We start from the raw sequence: 17,167 nt of genomic DNA, 5'->3' as shown, positions 1-17,167 counted from the left end.
CACGAACCCATTGCCACGCCTCGCTGCTGGTGGTAGATTACATTTTGGAACTGGAAAAAGTTATTAAATAAACAAATCTCAATCATCTGGAGGAGCATCCTATTGTGATCACGAAAAACAGCATCCCTTTGATCTAGAAAATATTTGGTGGCTTCCATCCCTTGTTGATGGTGTATACTCGTATATAGTGACTCTATATCCATCACAAGGAAACAGTATTTGGGGCACCATTTAATTTGTTCAACTTTCAGCAAAAAGTCTGTTGTATCTTTTAAATATGTTGGCAATGTGTTCATGTGGGGTTGAAGGAAAAAGTCAACATATTTAGAAATGTTCTCATTCATGCTGCCTTGAGCAGAGATAATAGGGTGACCAGGTACTGGAATAATACGTTTGTGAATCTTCGGGAGAAGATAAAACAAGGGTGTAACAGGAAATTCCACACCGAGAAATTTTTCCTCTTCTCTAGAAATGAGCCCATTTCTTTGACAAAGATGGATGAATTTCCTGGTCTTTTCTTCACTTTTACACATTTCAAACTTGGTGGATTTCAAATAACATGATTGATTAAAAAGTTGTTTTTCTGCTTCTTGTACATAGGCATCCTTGGCCCACAGAACAGTGTTCCCACCCTTGTCGGAGTTTTTCACAATAATATTGGGCTTCGATTGCAGTTTTTTAATCAATTTATGATATTGTTGATTATTGTAATCCAACTGTCTCTTGCATCCCAAAGTATCTTTGTTTAAGATCTTCAATTCCGTTATCACCCTTTTGCTGAATACATCAATGGCATCTTTTGGCATGATTGGAAAAAACGTGGATTTTGCCCGAAAGGGTGTAGGAGTAGATTTGTCCACAGTGGTGATTTGGCTGACAGTAGGATTGTCCTGCGAAGATTCCTCATGGGCAATGTCAAGCATCGTTTGTAGTCCCCCCAAATGACGGACTTGTAATCCTGTGATGGGATTGCCTGGAACCAGCTGACTTTGTATTGGAGCTGGAGGCATAGGATGTAACTGAAAGTGTTTAATTAGCTTGATCTTGCGAATAAATTTAAACACATCAATGCGTGTTTGATAGTAAGATAAATTATTCTTAGGGCAAAATGTTAAACCTAGAGACAAAAGTTGTTCTTCAGCCTTGGATAGAATTTCATCAGTCAAATTCACCACAGTGTCCTCAGTAGATGAAGTCATCGTCTCCAGTTTCTCCTTACATAGTTTTGTGTTGTACCTTTCTTTGCATTTGCGCCTGCTGGCGCGCCTTGCCCTGTTTGGACGCTGCTCGCTTGTTGTTGAGGATTGCGGGGGCGCAGTAAATTTCTCCGGTCCTCGTTTACAAAATTCAGTTCATCCACAACAGTAAAACTAGTGGATTCTATAGCATCAACCGAGTTAACAGATCTGGTGTCATCTGAGAGACTATCAGAGGTAAGCGATATTGAGTCAGAGTCAGGATCATTAGGGGCCGCAGTTGCACCCCGTGTAGTGACCGGTGCTTCTGTTGTTTTATTTTGCCCTATCAAAGCCTTACGTTTGTAATTGTCGTATTTTTTGGCGAAAGTAAAAATACGTCCTGTAGCATAATCCTGTTTGTCTCTGGCAAACTTGTGCTGTTTGCGTTCCTTAATTGCCTCCTCATATTTTGCTAGTCTAATTTCAATTTCCTTCTTCGTTTTGGCGATTAAGTCAACTTCCCCCCGAAGCATCCAGAAGTTTGTAAATTTTATCAATTTCAGATAATATGGTTTCTCTGTCCGATTGCGCATACTGAATGAGGATAAGCAGCATATTCCTCGAACACTGCAGATTGTTATCCGCCCACGCTTGCAGCATATTAGGATCGGGTTTTTCGTAAGTGGGTACAATGAGCACACGCAAGCCCCTCAGGACACGATTAACTTCAACATACTTCTCCAAAGATTTTTTCTCCCTCCACTTGGACAGTTCATTACGGAGAAGTTTTTCCAAAGTTTTCAACAAATGTTTCACATCATTGTTCGTGCTGATGACTGGAGCTGCTTGCGGGTGTTCATTCACCGCTGGTAGGTTATCAAACAGCGCCTCTGCTGCGGTGTCCCTACTTCGTAGCGCGTCACTGGATAACATCTATTGTTGAAATAGATACGGTTTTCTACGAAAATCAACCGTAAGACTGCTAGATGGCCACACAGTTCTTGGATAATCCAAACGGGGAAATTTCCCACAACCCGCCAGTGAGGAAAGTTTTGAGACGGTTTGATAACACGGTGTGTCTTACCGGAATCGGTTCTTCTGGCTCGCAAAAGGTCAGCCGACCTTAACGAATCCTGAAAATACCACGCCGTCAAACACCGCCAGTGCTCCACCGTTCGTCGTTAATTTCTCGGCGGGGGGCACAGCAAACGCCAAACTTGAAAAGTTGAATTGTAGATACGCCCAGCGTAGTCAGCTGTATGCACGCCGTGCCTCAAAGTAGTGGGAGGGTCGAAAAACGGAAACAGCCAAATCCGTTAACGAATATTCAAAAGAAATCCTGAGCCACTGAATCCCAGGCGGCAAAAGCAGGTAACGACCTCTTCCCTGAGAAAATGCAAGATGCTCAATAACAGGCCATCAAACACTGTAGAGTGCAAGCAGTCATAGTTCTTTATTCAATGCAATTACGGGCAGCTGCCCTCCCTGACGCGTTTCGCTCTGGCAAGCAGAGCTTGATCACATGACGCGCCACAGTAGGTTGTGCCTTATATGTGCAATAAAAGCCTATCAGCTTAAAAAATAGGCTGAAAGGTTACGTTTTTAAAGTGCAAATAATATGTAAGACAATGATATGCAGATATCTAAGCAATTACGGCAATGACACACAAAGCAATAGAAATGGTGTTGTGTAACCCGAACATATGAAATAGTACATTTTTGAGGATATTACATCTATCATATTCAAAAGAAGAAGTTATGGCAAGTGCCCAAAATTTATCAATGATTGATGAGTTCCAAGTAATAAATAAAACTTCAATGTGGGTCGTTAAATCACATCAGACATGAAAGAAGACCATGATGTTCAGATCTTAAAGTGTGTCCAAAGTTCCACTTTCAGGGTTTTAAGTTCATTTTCTCCAAGTGGAAAAAAACAGATTATTTTTTTCTCTTTTCCCCTTCTTTTATCATCATCATATAATCAGAACGTTGTGAACAAGCGCTGTATCTCTTTGCCTGGAAACCCTCTCCTTCTGTTACTGTTCCATGACTAAATCCCTCCTCCCCGATACTCACATTTTCCCCATAGATCAATTGTGTATTATATATATATATATATATATATATATATATATATATATATATATATATATATATATATATATATATATATATATATATATATATTGTCGCTCTATTTCTTTTAATCCAGGAAAGAAGTACACAGCACTCACGGGGTCAGTTGCAGTAGCAGCGGTTTATTTACACAGATGCGCTTCTGTAAATAAACCGCTGCTACTGCAACCGACCCCGTGAGTGCTGTGTACTTCTTTCCTGGATTGAAAGAAATAGAGCGACAATATTCATGCAGAGCATCACCGCCACCGCCACCCGTCTTTTTAAGTGCCCCGTCTTCTGATGCAAGTAGAAGCGTGATTATATATATATATATATATATATATATATATATATATATATATATATATATATATATATATATATATATATATATATATATATATATGTATATATATATATACATATATTTATGTGTTCCATTACTCTTTTTTGGTATCCCTTGCTCCTATGTAAATAACTGTTGACCTTGGTGGGTCTGGGTCACGCTATATAAAAATGCAAAATAAATTCAAGCGCCATAAGGCCCAATGGGGCATCCTATTATAGAGCGCCTGCACAGTAATGAATATCTAGAGAGCAGAATGCCGACCACCCTGGGCATCAGGACCCTTTCATCCTTGATATATCTCTATGACATTTCTCAATGTACGTTCTTGGGGAAAGATCAGAGGCTGGGAGAAGTCATCTTTTAACTTCAAAAGCAATGTTATCATAAAAAATAAACCGTTTCCAACTTTAGAAGCTTTTGGGTACGCTCACATAAGCAGCCAGCTTCATAGAACCAATATGTAAGGAAATGTGCAGAAATCTTTTCCAAAAATAATATTACATGAGTGATTATGATTACTAAGCAGGCAATGAAACTCTTCTAAAGAGGACAGAAAATGTAGCAAATTAAATACTTCATAATTGAGAACGTTAAACATAGATCGCCAGTGCGGGACACAGACATTTCACTCTTAAATATTCCAAATCTTTTGGATGGAAATATATTTTTCTTCATGTGACCTGTGGTTATATTTGTAACTTGCTGGAGTTGGGGGGGGGGGGGGGGGTCTCAGCAGTTTACAATGAAAATAACTTTGAGAAATAATCTTAACAAATATGTTGAATTTTATCAAATTACCTTCGGACACACTTAGTGGGTATAATCTGTTGGAGTGATTAATAGGGGGCTGCACAGTATTGTCTGAAGTGGTCCTGGTCCTTTCATAGGTGGGTTTGCTTTATTTGCTCCAAATTTGATGAGGTGTTCTACTTCTATAAAGATTCTCTGTAGGACTTCTTTGAGGGGCCGGAAAATTAAACTGCATGTTGAACCACTTCTAGTTTTTCAAAATGTAACGAATTTACTTCAGCCGCACTGTTTAAAAGAGCTCAAGATTACCTGCTAAAATATAGAAATGTCCATTTCAAAATAGTAGGTGTGCAAAATGTCACTACGCACTGAGATATGTGTTTATATGACCCCTTTGGCGGCACTTGCTGAGGATTTTGGAGCCCAGATCGTGTCATACGCTGACGACACTCAACTCCTGTTTACATGCGACAGGGGTCACGACTTTGACGGGGCGTCTATTCGGGTTTGCCTTGGGGCTGTGTTCGACTGGTTTAGTCGTCACAGCCTCAAGTGCAACTCCGATAAATCCGAGGTGCTCTTCTTCGGAGGCCCCGCTGACCCCAAATGAAAGGAGTGGTGGCCGTCAGCCATGTTCCCTCTTGTCAGCGACTCAGGGGCTGCTAAAACCTGGGTATTCAGGTCGATAACTGCCTCTCTTTCAGGGCTCAGGAGTCGGGCCTAGCCGGCAAATGTTTTGCCATCCTGAAGATGTTGAGAAAGTTCCTACCGCTCCTATCCTTGGAACACAGAAAGACCACCGTCCAGGCCTTGATTGGATCGCGGCTGGACTACTTCAACGTCCTGTACCTAGGACTGCCTGAATATCTTCTATCACGTCTCCAGGTTGTGCAGAACTCGGCGGCCCATGCCATCTTCGGCCTCACTAGGAGACCCAGGGCCAGTGAACTCCTTAGAACCCTCCACTGGCTGCCCATGAAGAAGCGGATTTCTTTCAAGGCCCTGACCATCGCTTTTAAAGCCCTTCATGGCACAGGTGCCCGCTACCTTCAGAAATTGATCAGTTTCTACTTGCCATCTAGATCCCTGCGCTCTTCAACCCAGGCCAAGGCAGTTACTCCTATGATACGTCGTGCTCGCTGTGGGGGGCGCTCGTTCAAACATCTCGCCCCCCGGCTGTGGAACGACCTCCCTCTCTCTCTCAGATCTAGTCCCAATCTTCTGGCTTTCAGGAAAGATCTGAAGACCCTGCTTTTCCTGCAATAATACCACCCTATGAGCTTCGCCCCTGTCATTTGCCCTTATTTTTCCCACTCTGGACCTGTGAGGCTCCGACAGCGCCGGGACACTCTTCGGAGTAGCCGTGCGCTATAGAAGCACCCCCCTATAACATAACATAGAGCATTGCTTCCTATATTGAGGAATTGTGTTTGTTCATGTATTTAGTGCCCATTTGTAACATGTTCATCTATTTAGATAGAACCAATTCAGCAGTATAGCAGTGTATGAAACAGTAACATGAAACACTTATGCCAGCGCATGTATAATTAGCTAGTGCAAAACATGTGTGTTGATGGGTTTTACTTACTCACAAGTCAGTTGAAAGTCAAGGCCCCTTAAAATTTCCAAAGCTGAGAGTTTGAAGCAATAAACTTGAACTTACAAAACGTTGCTCGGGGGGGATTCCGCTGTATTTCATGAGCAGGGTTTAAAACAAGCATTCAGAAAGCCAATAGGTCTGGCTTATAACTGAATGGGCCAGGATGCTTTGATCAATGCATTCATGTATTTGTGCAATTAGTCACTCGCTGTCCATGCTCTCTGTCACTCATCCTTGCACTCGTGCAACTATATATCCACCAATTGACTCATGCTTGCATTTGTCCATCCAAAACACGCCAGACACAAACTCACCAATCACTGAAAAAGCTCTTTCTGTTGTTTTACCAAACAAATTAACTTTATTGATAGCCCATGAAGGATGCAAGTGCGTTTCTAATAGTGTACAACTGCTAGTCTGTAGGGATTATGATCATGTGCTTGTTAGTATGTGTAGCAAGCAAATAGGTTCCACCCATTTTGTCCACCAGGATTTTCCGCTAAAGATCACCCATTTTTTTTTTACTTTTTACTGTGAGTGAGTCTCCCTATCTGAGCCCCACTTATGATAAATTCATGCTAATTGGGCTTTGTGTGTTAGCTGCCAGAGTCCACCTTTTAAGAAAAAGCCGTTTCTGCACAGCTAGGATAAGTGACACTAGGATGGTTACACTGGAACCCTTGTGTACAAGCCTGTGTGAGCTGTGCATCTCAGACTACCTTCATGGGAAGCCTGCTATCTGCACACAGGTAACCTGTTGGAAACGGGACTCTGCAAGGATAGGTGCTGACTTGGAGGAGGCCTTATATAATACGTGTGTATTCTTAGTGTAAGTCTGTAGGGCTCAGTGGAAAATCTGAGGTGTTTTCACTGCATTCTACATATTTCTGAAATCCACATTAGAGTACAGCTTCACTCTACTTCGGCCTACCGGGACCATCAAGGTTCCATACGGGGTTAAAATATGCACACCTAGTTTGAATTTGCAGTACCCAACACACTACATGCACATCTTAGTGGACTTCAGGAATTGTCATACTTGTCTGCCTCATATTGTAATCAGATTTCGGGCCCTACTGGGTCAAGTTAATTTCTCTGTTCTCCTGTAGAAGAACAAAGGCCTCCTCATACAAAAAGAGCAATTAATTGTGATTGACTCTTCCTGGAAAACGACAGAGTGCGAAGGAAATCTACATCCAATAATTAGCTTTTCACACTGCACAGGGGCTAGAAGCCAGTAGAAAAAGGAAGGGGGGAAGACCTCGGGAGACAACACATGAGGGACTCACCTTTGATGTTTTGGTAGGAAGGGATCAGGCAGGAATATCAGCTAGGGGCAGAGATGAGGCACTCAGAAGAGGGCTTTTCAGAAATCGCCATTTTGGATTGGTCCAAAATGGTGTGCAGGAGTGTTTGAACAGGAGCGAGGGATTATGTTGCATTGTATTAATAGCCAGGGGCGCCTTGCCTGAAAACCTTTTATCCCCTACTTAAAATCCCTGCACAAGACAGAAACAGTTGAGAACACCCTGGAACTGGAAGGCCATGGCAGAAGGATGACTAACTGGAAAGGGAAGACACCTGAAGCCCTGCAAAGATAGACTAAGGGTTTTAACTCCAGCTAATATTCTCAGGACTAGGATGGATCTCTCCAGGGCTAGTGGTTCTGGCCCCCTCATTCCCCTGAATGATCTGTTGGTGGAGAGCACCTGGACTCCACTGTCATCCCCGGGGTTCTCTTCAAGAGACCAGAAGGCTGGGGCTTTGAGAGTGCTACAAAGAGGGTGTTTTGCTGGTAGGTTGCTGATGGGCTGCACAAGATGCCCCCACTAGCAGGTGTGGAGCACCAGGAAGCCTGGCAGAGGAGACGGCTGGTGTAGACAGCCAGTAAATCCAGCTTCCTGAAGAATGTGCCCTTTACAGGCCAAGAGGCCTGCTGAAAACGCTCCTGGTAGCTAAGCATAGCCATCAGGCGCATAAAAGCCCAACAAGAAGACAAGAAGTATCCCACATTTTACAATATGCCCAACGGAGCCAGAGATGTGCCATTTTTAAAATATGCCTACTTTATACAAAGAAATACGAAACCAGATTTATGGCGCTCTGTTGTTATTTCCTTCTATTATACTTGGGTGGGCTGGAGCCTGGGAATCAATGATAATTTATGAATTTAAGGAGCGAGGGGTGTGCATAGAGTCCCTCTTCCAAGCCAACTTTTGGTCCCAGGAACCCCACTGCCTGTGGCCAATCCCCGGGATGAGTAAAGGAAAAGCCCTGCTAGACCTATGGAATGGTGCAGTGGAACAGGCCCTGTGGGGTGTTCAAACACCCATGTCTGGGGGGTGAGTGTACCCTGCTTTGAAGCTTTTTGCGTGTTCTACGCTTCGGGTGGGTTACTTGCTTTTACTCTTGCCTGCTGAGAGCAGCTCAAGCGGGAGCAGCAAATCCAGTACGACGACACTTGAAGTGTGTGGGGAGCCAGTTGGGCCAATAGGGCCTTATGGTTTCCCCAACGGTCCCCACAAGTATTGGACACTGTAGGTCATCCAAAACTAAAGCAAAGTCCACGGTGCAAGGCTGCCAAACAAAGTGGGAGAACCTGTTCATAATCTATCCATGACTCCGGTGAGGCGCTCCTCATAATGCCTCACACACTGCGGGCTTATACACATAGGGCCTCATTTATGAAAAGTGACGCATCACTGTGTGAAAACAGCGATGCGTCACTTTTCATTGCGCCCTCCTTGCGACACCAACGATGCGTCATATTTACAGTATGGCGCATCATTGCGCAAGGAGTTACAGATATGTCAGTATTTCTGACGTAGCTGTATGGCGCAAAAGTGACGCATTGCTGGAGTGTGCCACAAAAGTGACGCCACTCCAGCAATGTGTCCTTTCACATGGGGCAAGCCCCATGTGAAAGGGCCTGCGTCAGTCTCACACCTGCTGTGAGACAGGTGTAAGAAATTGACGCATTTGCGTCCTAGAAGTGGTGCAGTGAAATCTTATAGATTTCACTGCATCACTTCTATGACCCTTTCTTGCGACAGAACGCCCCCTGCATACATTCTACCTGGCGCAGGTGTAATGTAGCACAGGGGTTTACAAAGTGACGCATCTACCTAGATGCGTCACTTTGTAAATTTGGTGCAACAAGGTAAATTTTTTACGCTGCTGATGTGTCACTTTTTGTGATGCACCAGCGGCGTAAAAGTGATGCACGGCCTCATAAATGAGGCCCATAGTCTCTATGCCCATGACCTCCGGAGAGGTTTGCTTTTATTTTTCAAGTGATCTGAGCTACAGCTTTTGCCCTCGGGTTCTGGAATGGGGAGACAACTATTGGTTGGTCCTAAGGCTACTTATGACTATGTGGCCTAGAGCAAGTAAAGAAATACCCAGACACCCATATTGTTTTAAATTCAAATGCTTGATTAACAACTTTAATATTGAACAATGAATGTTCACCATTATAATGAACGGCTATGGCTTACAATACTGTTTTAATTTATTTTAAAGGTAGTATAAGGTTTAAACGTGACATGTGGTAGTTGTTATTAATATGATGACAACCTGACAAAGCATGTAGGCCTACCTTATACATACTGACCCCCCCCTTTTAATATGTTACCCTGATAAAATATAACATGGTTATTGTTATGAATGTTATGCCCCCTCACAAAGCGAGGAGCCTTCTTTATTTAAAATGACACCCCCTTATATTGTGATTTTCCATCTGCTTTAGGTTGAGGGTATTGTGATTATGGGGTTCAGGATCCTTTAGGGGCAAAATGGGATATGAGAGTGTCATCAAAATGACTTTCATCTACCTTTTGGCATATATTTGTAATTTAATGCATAACATGTGGTTGTGTTTGTGTGTGTGTCTAATATAAGTACTACTCCTTTTAAAATAAAAAGCACTACCTGGATAATATTGGGTAGTGGTGTTGAGTGCCAACGAATAGGGATTGCTAGCCTACACCTCCTCCCCTTAGTAGGCCTTGGACTGTTCTGCTTCACTACCCTAAGAGATTCATGTGCTGCAATGGTTCCCGGTAATAAGACAATTATGGACCTATTACTTGTGCAATGCTCACATCATTCTCAACGAATGACCTGTGACAACTTGTGTGTGAAGTGAGAGTTCTGGTAACATGGGACTGCTACTGTATGAGGGGTATGAGAGTTCTGCCTGTAGTGTGATACTACTACTCTGTAAGAGGTGTGAGAGTGCTGTTAGTAGTGTATGCTGAGGGTTGTGAGAGTTCTGCTGAAGGTGTGTGTGACTGCTATACAGTGATGGGTATGAGATTGCTTCTAGTAGCATCTGACTGCTACTCAGATGGGTATTAGAGAGTTATTAGTAGTGCAAGACTTTAAGGCTGTGAACATATGTAGGCTTGTGACTGCTACCCTGTAATGGGTAGGAGAGTAAAGTCAGCAGTGTGAAACTACTTCTCTATTAGGGGTGTGAGGGTTCTGTCAGTAGTGTCAGACTGCTAGACGATGAGGGGTTTCAAAGTTGGCTTTACAAGTGTGTGAATGCAACGCTGAGAAAGTTGTGACAGTGCTGTTAGTAGTGTGTGATTGTGTTGGGATGAAAATATCCCCTGAATGGCTCTTGAAAACACGTGCCCCTACTATGTCATAGACTTGTATCAATGGATTTGAAAATTTTGAACATAACAATCGTGTGTTAATTTGGGGCAATCGAGTGTGCTGCTCTGAGGTCCAGAGGGGTGCCCAAAGTTGACCCATTCTTTTGAGCTGGCTACTGTTTTCCCGCTCGGCTGAGAGAGACTTCCTGTAAAAGAGAAATGGCTTTTTTACCTGTTTCCTGAAGTGGAAAGATACCCACTGGTATTTCTGTTAGAAGGACTGCTAGTCCATGTGGGATGTAGATGGAGAGAGATTATCATTTTGCATACATTCATTGCAGTGAGCATTTAATATGTGTATGTCTCGTTACTGTTTTTGCACAGAATGCAGAATGGAGAGGTGTGGCGCCGCGGCCAGGGCGACTGACGCTGGAATCTGGGGATCACGGTTCGATCCCCGGCTCCGGCGGCAGGTTAGCCCACCACCATGCGACTCTGGGCAATAGCTTGCTTAATCTTCCCGACGGCCCCCAGTGCCTAGAGACCCTAACGGGTGATTGTGCGCTATACAAATGTGGATTATTATTGGTATTCCTGCATGTGTGAATACCTATCCAGAAACAAGGATTAGCAGAGCCCATGTGTCAAGGCTGGAAAAGGGAGCGCTATTGGCTGTGCCAATGCTTTTTGGCAATGGCACATATGCTAATGCATAAAGACACATGCACACACGAGGCCAGCATTGTTGAAATTGATTTTCTATGAAAGAAAACCCATTCTAAGATGCCTGCTTATAAGAATGAATGCGTCTTGATGCATTTATTGTGACATGTGTTCTTGCATGTGTCATTATGCATGCATGCCTCATGGTAGGTGCTGGATATTTTTGATGCACTGTTCTGACATAATGCAGTCATGCTAGAATGGTGATTAAAATGTTTAAGCAAGTGCAACCTGCACACGATGTGCAAAAAAACAAAAAAGCAAGCTACTCAGCGGCACATTGCAGCGGACTGGCCCTTAGGAAAAATAAAACTTAAAAGGAATTAATACCGTGTTAATGGGACAGGGAGTAGGCTAGGGAGCAGAGGTGAAACAGAGAATGCAGTAGTAGTGGAAGAAGAGGAAACAGTGGGATAAAGCAATAAAACAGATGCACTCCAATGAAGAGCTTAAAACAAAATAAAAACAAGAGTCCCTTAAATTATGCAGTGGAATAATACAATTCATCCACGCATAATGCTGAGAAACGGAAATTCTCTTTGGCAAGAGGAGCACAAGTATATGCAGGAAAGCCACTGAATCAAGAACAGACTACTGAGATAGACACAAAGCCATCCAATCATGATCAAGTGGTTGACCATAGACGACTCAGTGCGGCAAACAGGCATCAATAGCCTTGCAATCCTGTTGGTATGCGTTACCATTTAACATCCACCCTCCCTTCTCCTTTTACATGCACAAATAGCCCTTTCCCAACATTCAAGTTACTGTTTGTTTTTTAAGTGATTCAGTTTATCTAATTTTGTTAACTATGGAACCCTTCCAGGGTGCGTTTTGGCTGCTCACTATCATCTAATATTCTGAACTCCAAAATTAGGATTTTGGCCTTTTTATTCACTAGCAAAGAAACAAGGTAAACCTGTTGAAAATGTCATACACTGGGTTATCAGATTACTTCATGTCACCTGGCCACAATGTTGTTAGTCTCTTTCCCTTTACTAAGCATTGTTTCCATGTTTGTTAATCCATGTGATGCAAATTAACTTACCTACGTCTAGAAGAACCAAATGTCCTGATTTCTTAACTTCCATGGCTGGGTATCTGGGTGATACACATCATAACTGGAAACAGTATCATGGAGACTTCTGGTAACCCTAATCATGCATGGCGTGGACTACTTTGCACTTAAATTAAACTACGGTTCTCTCTCAGGGGATCTCCATTGATAGTCATAAGCTCTGAATAGGCACACCCACGTGCGGGGATCTAGGAGCACTTTTTAATAGTATGTCTTCTTAAGTGTATTCATTTGATTTGATTTGAAGAGAGTTATAGAGCGCTGGCTACACCCGGAGGTATCAGACCGCTTTACATGAGGATAATTGAGTTACAAATTACAAATTACATCCGTTACAAGAGCATATTAAGACACATGGAAAAAAAACAATGGTACTGTATTCTTCCGAGGGAGGGGGAGGAAGGAGACACCGCAACAAGACAAGGAAGAACTGTGCCCAATGTCCGGCTGGGTAGGTGACGGCCGAGGGGGTGACCCAGCGTCGATCTCCTCCAAGCGGGAGAGAGAAGGGCTGGCAATACTGGATGAGGCAGGGCAGATGCTTGGGCCTGTTGTACAGCAACGGAGATGATATCCTTGCAGGGTCTTCAAATGACTGGCAGTTTTGCAGAGACGATGCATTAAAACTGGGAACCGAATGTTTCCTGGCTCTTGGTTTTCTTCTGAGTAAATCTGTGGAATAATGCGTGCAGCCGCTACGCGACTCCCCTGCTGCGGCTGTAATGGTTCAATGACCATTGAACCGTTAAAGCCACATTTGAAGACCCTGCAAGGATATCATCTCCGTTGCTGTACAACAGGAACATTTGGATACAAACAATGGTTCCGTCGGGTAATAACACTTTAAGGTAAAAATCAAATCTTTACGCCGCCGCTGACTTTGCCTGGGATCGGGACTTCTTGCTGACCCTTTGATTACCATTGTATAACGGGCTGCACTATAACGATTGACATCTCCTCATTCGTTTGAACTACTATGCATTGATTCCCTAATTAGATGGGCAGACTACATGTTCTGACGTATTGGAGTAATATGAGAGCCCCATGAGATTAAATCTCTTGACAAGAATTAGGAGCCCTTTGGAGATTATTTCCAACATTAAAAGAATTAGGCGCCATTTTCACTTCCCTTCCCCCGTCCTGAAGAAGACCCGTCAAAGACCCTTAATTTAGGCGTCAGCAGGGTCGAAACATCGACGAATCTTTCCCATAGAATCAGTATACTGGGGTTAAGTAACTTTAGTCTACGAGGGTGGCTTACTTGACCAAAGAGACACTATTTGGAAATTGGCCTTGAGACAGAATATTCCTTGTCTTTTCCCTTTACTTTTTCACAACTGTGTATAGAGCACTATTTATGTCACTAAAGTCACGGAATGTCACCATTCACCTTTTATATTGTTGCGCCGCTTAATAGGAAGTATTAACTGTTGTTTTTCAAAGCATTTTACAGAGGGTCTATCACATGTAAGATATGAACGATAAATTGAACAAATACAGTGATTAAAACTGCTTATGACCCCTGTTCTTTTGGTTGGTTTTACATTTGATGAATCTCTTTTTATTTTTTTTATTTTTTAAGGTTTTTATTGAAGAAGACAAGAGAATTTACATAAATCGGGTGTCATACACAGAATACAATATAACGATAGGTGAGCGAGTATACCAATGCATAGAAATCAATTCGCAGAAGTATGTAGCTGTAGCAACGATATATACATTAAAGAGGAGAAACGATCAGCAATCTGACAAAACAACAGCCTGCAAAGTTCGCCCACCCATGATTCAGGATAATGAAGACCAAATTAGACACCCGACTAAGTAAGAAAATCGGTGCAGGAGAAGCGACCCATCTCTTGTGAAAGAAGAAAGGAAAGAGAAAAAAAAGGCCATAGAACTAAACAAAGGTAAAATAACAAACCCCTCCCCATTCCTCCCACCCTGCACCCCTGCAATGGCTACGGCCCATCCCCACTAGCAGTGTGCCTGTCGCCCCGGAACTAGACCTAAAAGTAGGAAAAAAGAGTGGAGGAGGGCATATCAAACAGGCCCCCGGTCTCCCTTACCCCCCAGCCAGCAGCAACCCACCCCACACATCTCCAGAATAATAGAATGTAACGAGTAAAATCCAACGGGGGGAAGCTCGTAAGAACCACCCCTCTCCCGCGCCATTATGAGATACAAATCCCGTGTCAAATGAAGTCATTTTGCAAACCCATCCAGTAAAAGTGAAAGTCAACCCTGGCCGCTACGATTCTTTATGCGAGCCCTGTCCACTCGAACCGCCATCTCAATAGGAGAATCAAAATATAGAAAAAGTTCAAAGTCAGTACGGAAGGGTTGAGACCAGGATAGCGGTACACGAAATCCAAAAGTCAAACGGAGTTCACTGCCACCCAAAAATAGGTCGCCAGAGCGTGTTTGAACCATCTGGGAGAAAAAGGGCGAGGTATCAATCCAACAGTCACTGGAGAACTCACTCTGAAATAAAAGATTGTCCTTATCCATCTTGGGCGGTCTCGGCGTAGGGCAGGATGCACCTGTGATAATCCCTGGCTCGCATGCTGCAGTTCGGGAGTCGAAGAAGAATACAAAGTCCGACTTCAGCGCGGGGCCCTCTGTAACAGTCGGAGCTTGCCCCGCGGGTAAAGCAGCTTGTTCCAGAACCAACAAAGGGTCGGAGTCCGGTCTCCGGCAGATGATATCGACCGTTACGACCATCCTCTGGACGATGGCGGTGACTCGTGAATGGAGCTCCCCAATGGCGGCCATGACAGTATGCAGCGACGGTATACATTCCACCCGCTCCATCGCCCCTCACGCAGGCGACCGAGCAGGTCTCTGAACCCCGGAGGTCGACTACTCCGGGGCACCAGGCACAAGCAGAGCCGATGACAACTGTGGGCACTCTCAAAAGCGCGATCTCAACACCGTCGCCGCCAGCGAGGAACCAAGCCCAGCAACCCCAGGAGCTCAACGGGGCCTCCGGGCAGCGGATCCCCGACCACAGCAAACGATGCGGCACGCCGTCATAGCTGCGAGATAAAACTGCCACCGAACCACCATCCAAAACGGACAAGAAACACTCCACTTCAGGAGACCGGACGCCACCCACGTCCCGCGGCCGATGTTATTCAACTCCAACCCGGCTGGGTTAGAAATCGAGTCCCCGGCTTCAACTCTGGGTTAGGCCGAGAATGGAACACGGCGTACCTTCATTATTCAAGCAGGTAGAAATTCCGGGATTGCACCTTTAGAGTCAGGAACACTCCATCTGCGCAGGAGTCCGGTGAGAAATCAGGATAATCGTCAGGATTTATGAGCAACTGGCGGAGGCCGACGGAGCCGGGAGCTTATGCGGCCATCTTGGTTGTTAGCGTAGCTCCTCCTCTGATGAATCTCTTTTGATGAAAACATAGAATATGTTGATTCATAACGCATATGTTCTTTGAAAGATTTGATTCTTACCTTAAAGTGTTATTACCCGACGGAACCATTGTTTGTATCCAAATAGTACTGCCCAGGTTCTGAGGGATACTGGGTTACCCCATACCACATTTTCGTACAACAGGAACAAGCATCTGCCCTGCCTCATCCAGTATTGCCAGCCCTTCTCTCTCCCGCTTCCCGCACAGTTAAAATGGTCGTTTGTTCAGAATAATGGAAAGCATTCTATAATTTTCACTAGATATCACTCAATTTCCTTTTTCTTTGGTTCCAATTTTGCACTGGGGACACTAAGCACCATTTGTTATGTATATTTGAAACTTGTCTACATATTTACTATAAACTACAAATACGCAACTACAGTGTACTCGGCTACTTTTTGTCTGATATCCACCTGACCCATGTACATTGCCATTGTGCATTCTTATTACTTGTACTAGCAGCCCGTCCCGACGTTGTCCGGGAGCAAAAGGCTGCTTCAGGGCCCCCGCCGCCCCGCAGAAGAGTTGTCTGTGCAAGTCCTGGCCCTGTTCAACTGATTTGGCCCACTTGTGTTATTTTTTAATTCGTATGTATTGTTTTCCGCGTTTTATGTTGTCCGCAAGATGTGAGGAAAGTGTCGTGTCACTTGTTTAATGTTTTTTTTTCTTTCGAAGGCTCTTTCCGTGTGTTCGTTTTTGTATCCCTTCAAAGAAGTTTGCCTTTCGTTTTGTCGATTGTGTGGTGAAGTCCTGGCAGTGCTCGATTGATTAAGGGCAATTGTGTTATTTTCGTTATTCGTATGTCTTATTGTAAGCGTTTTATCTTGTCCGCAAGATGTGAGGAAAGTCTCATGAATGCGCAGTCGATTGCGTTTCTCCGTTAAGAAATGTCGGCTTTTTTTGTTCGAGTTTACCCCCCGTTGACGTAGTTGATCAATGGCCAATGGTTAAAGACTTTTTTTGGTAAGCCGAAGTCGTGTGTGTGTTGTGATTGGTGTAGTATGCGATTAATCCTGCCCCCTGTGTGGCGTCATTTGACACTCCTCGTCGATGGAAGGCCCACCCGGTTTTTAATGCGAAGGCGTCAATGTTGTCTGGGTAACTGCAACGAATGTGTGTATATTTCTTATAGCGCGCACCTCTGCTGTTTTTGTATATTGGTGTTACCGCGCTGTATGTGTGAATTTAAATTCATTGAAAGCGCATTTCCGCTGTATGTGTTGGGAATTGCAAATGTTTGTTAGAAATTTATTGAAAGCGCATTTCGGCTCTATGTCTGCATATTGTGCGTTCTAAATTCAGTGAAAGCGCATTTCCGCTCTATATGTGCATATGTAAG

Source organism: Lissotriton helveticus, chromosome 11, assembly GCF_964261635.1.
Source record: "Lissotriton helveticus chromosome 11, aLisHel1.1, whole genome shotgun sequence".
NCBI lineage: Eukaryota > Metazoa > Chordata > Amphibia > Caudata > Salamandridae > Lissotriton > Lissotriton helveticus.
Note: the sequence above shows the minus strand (reverse complement) of the source record.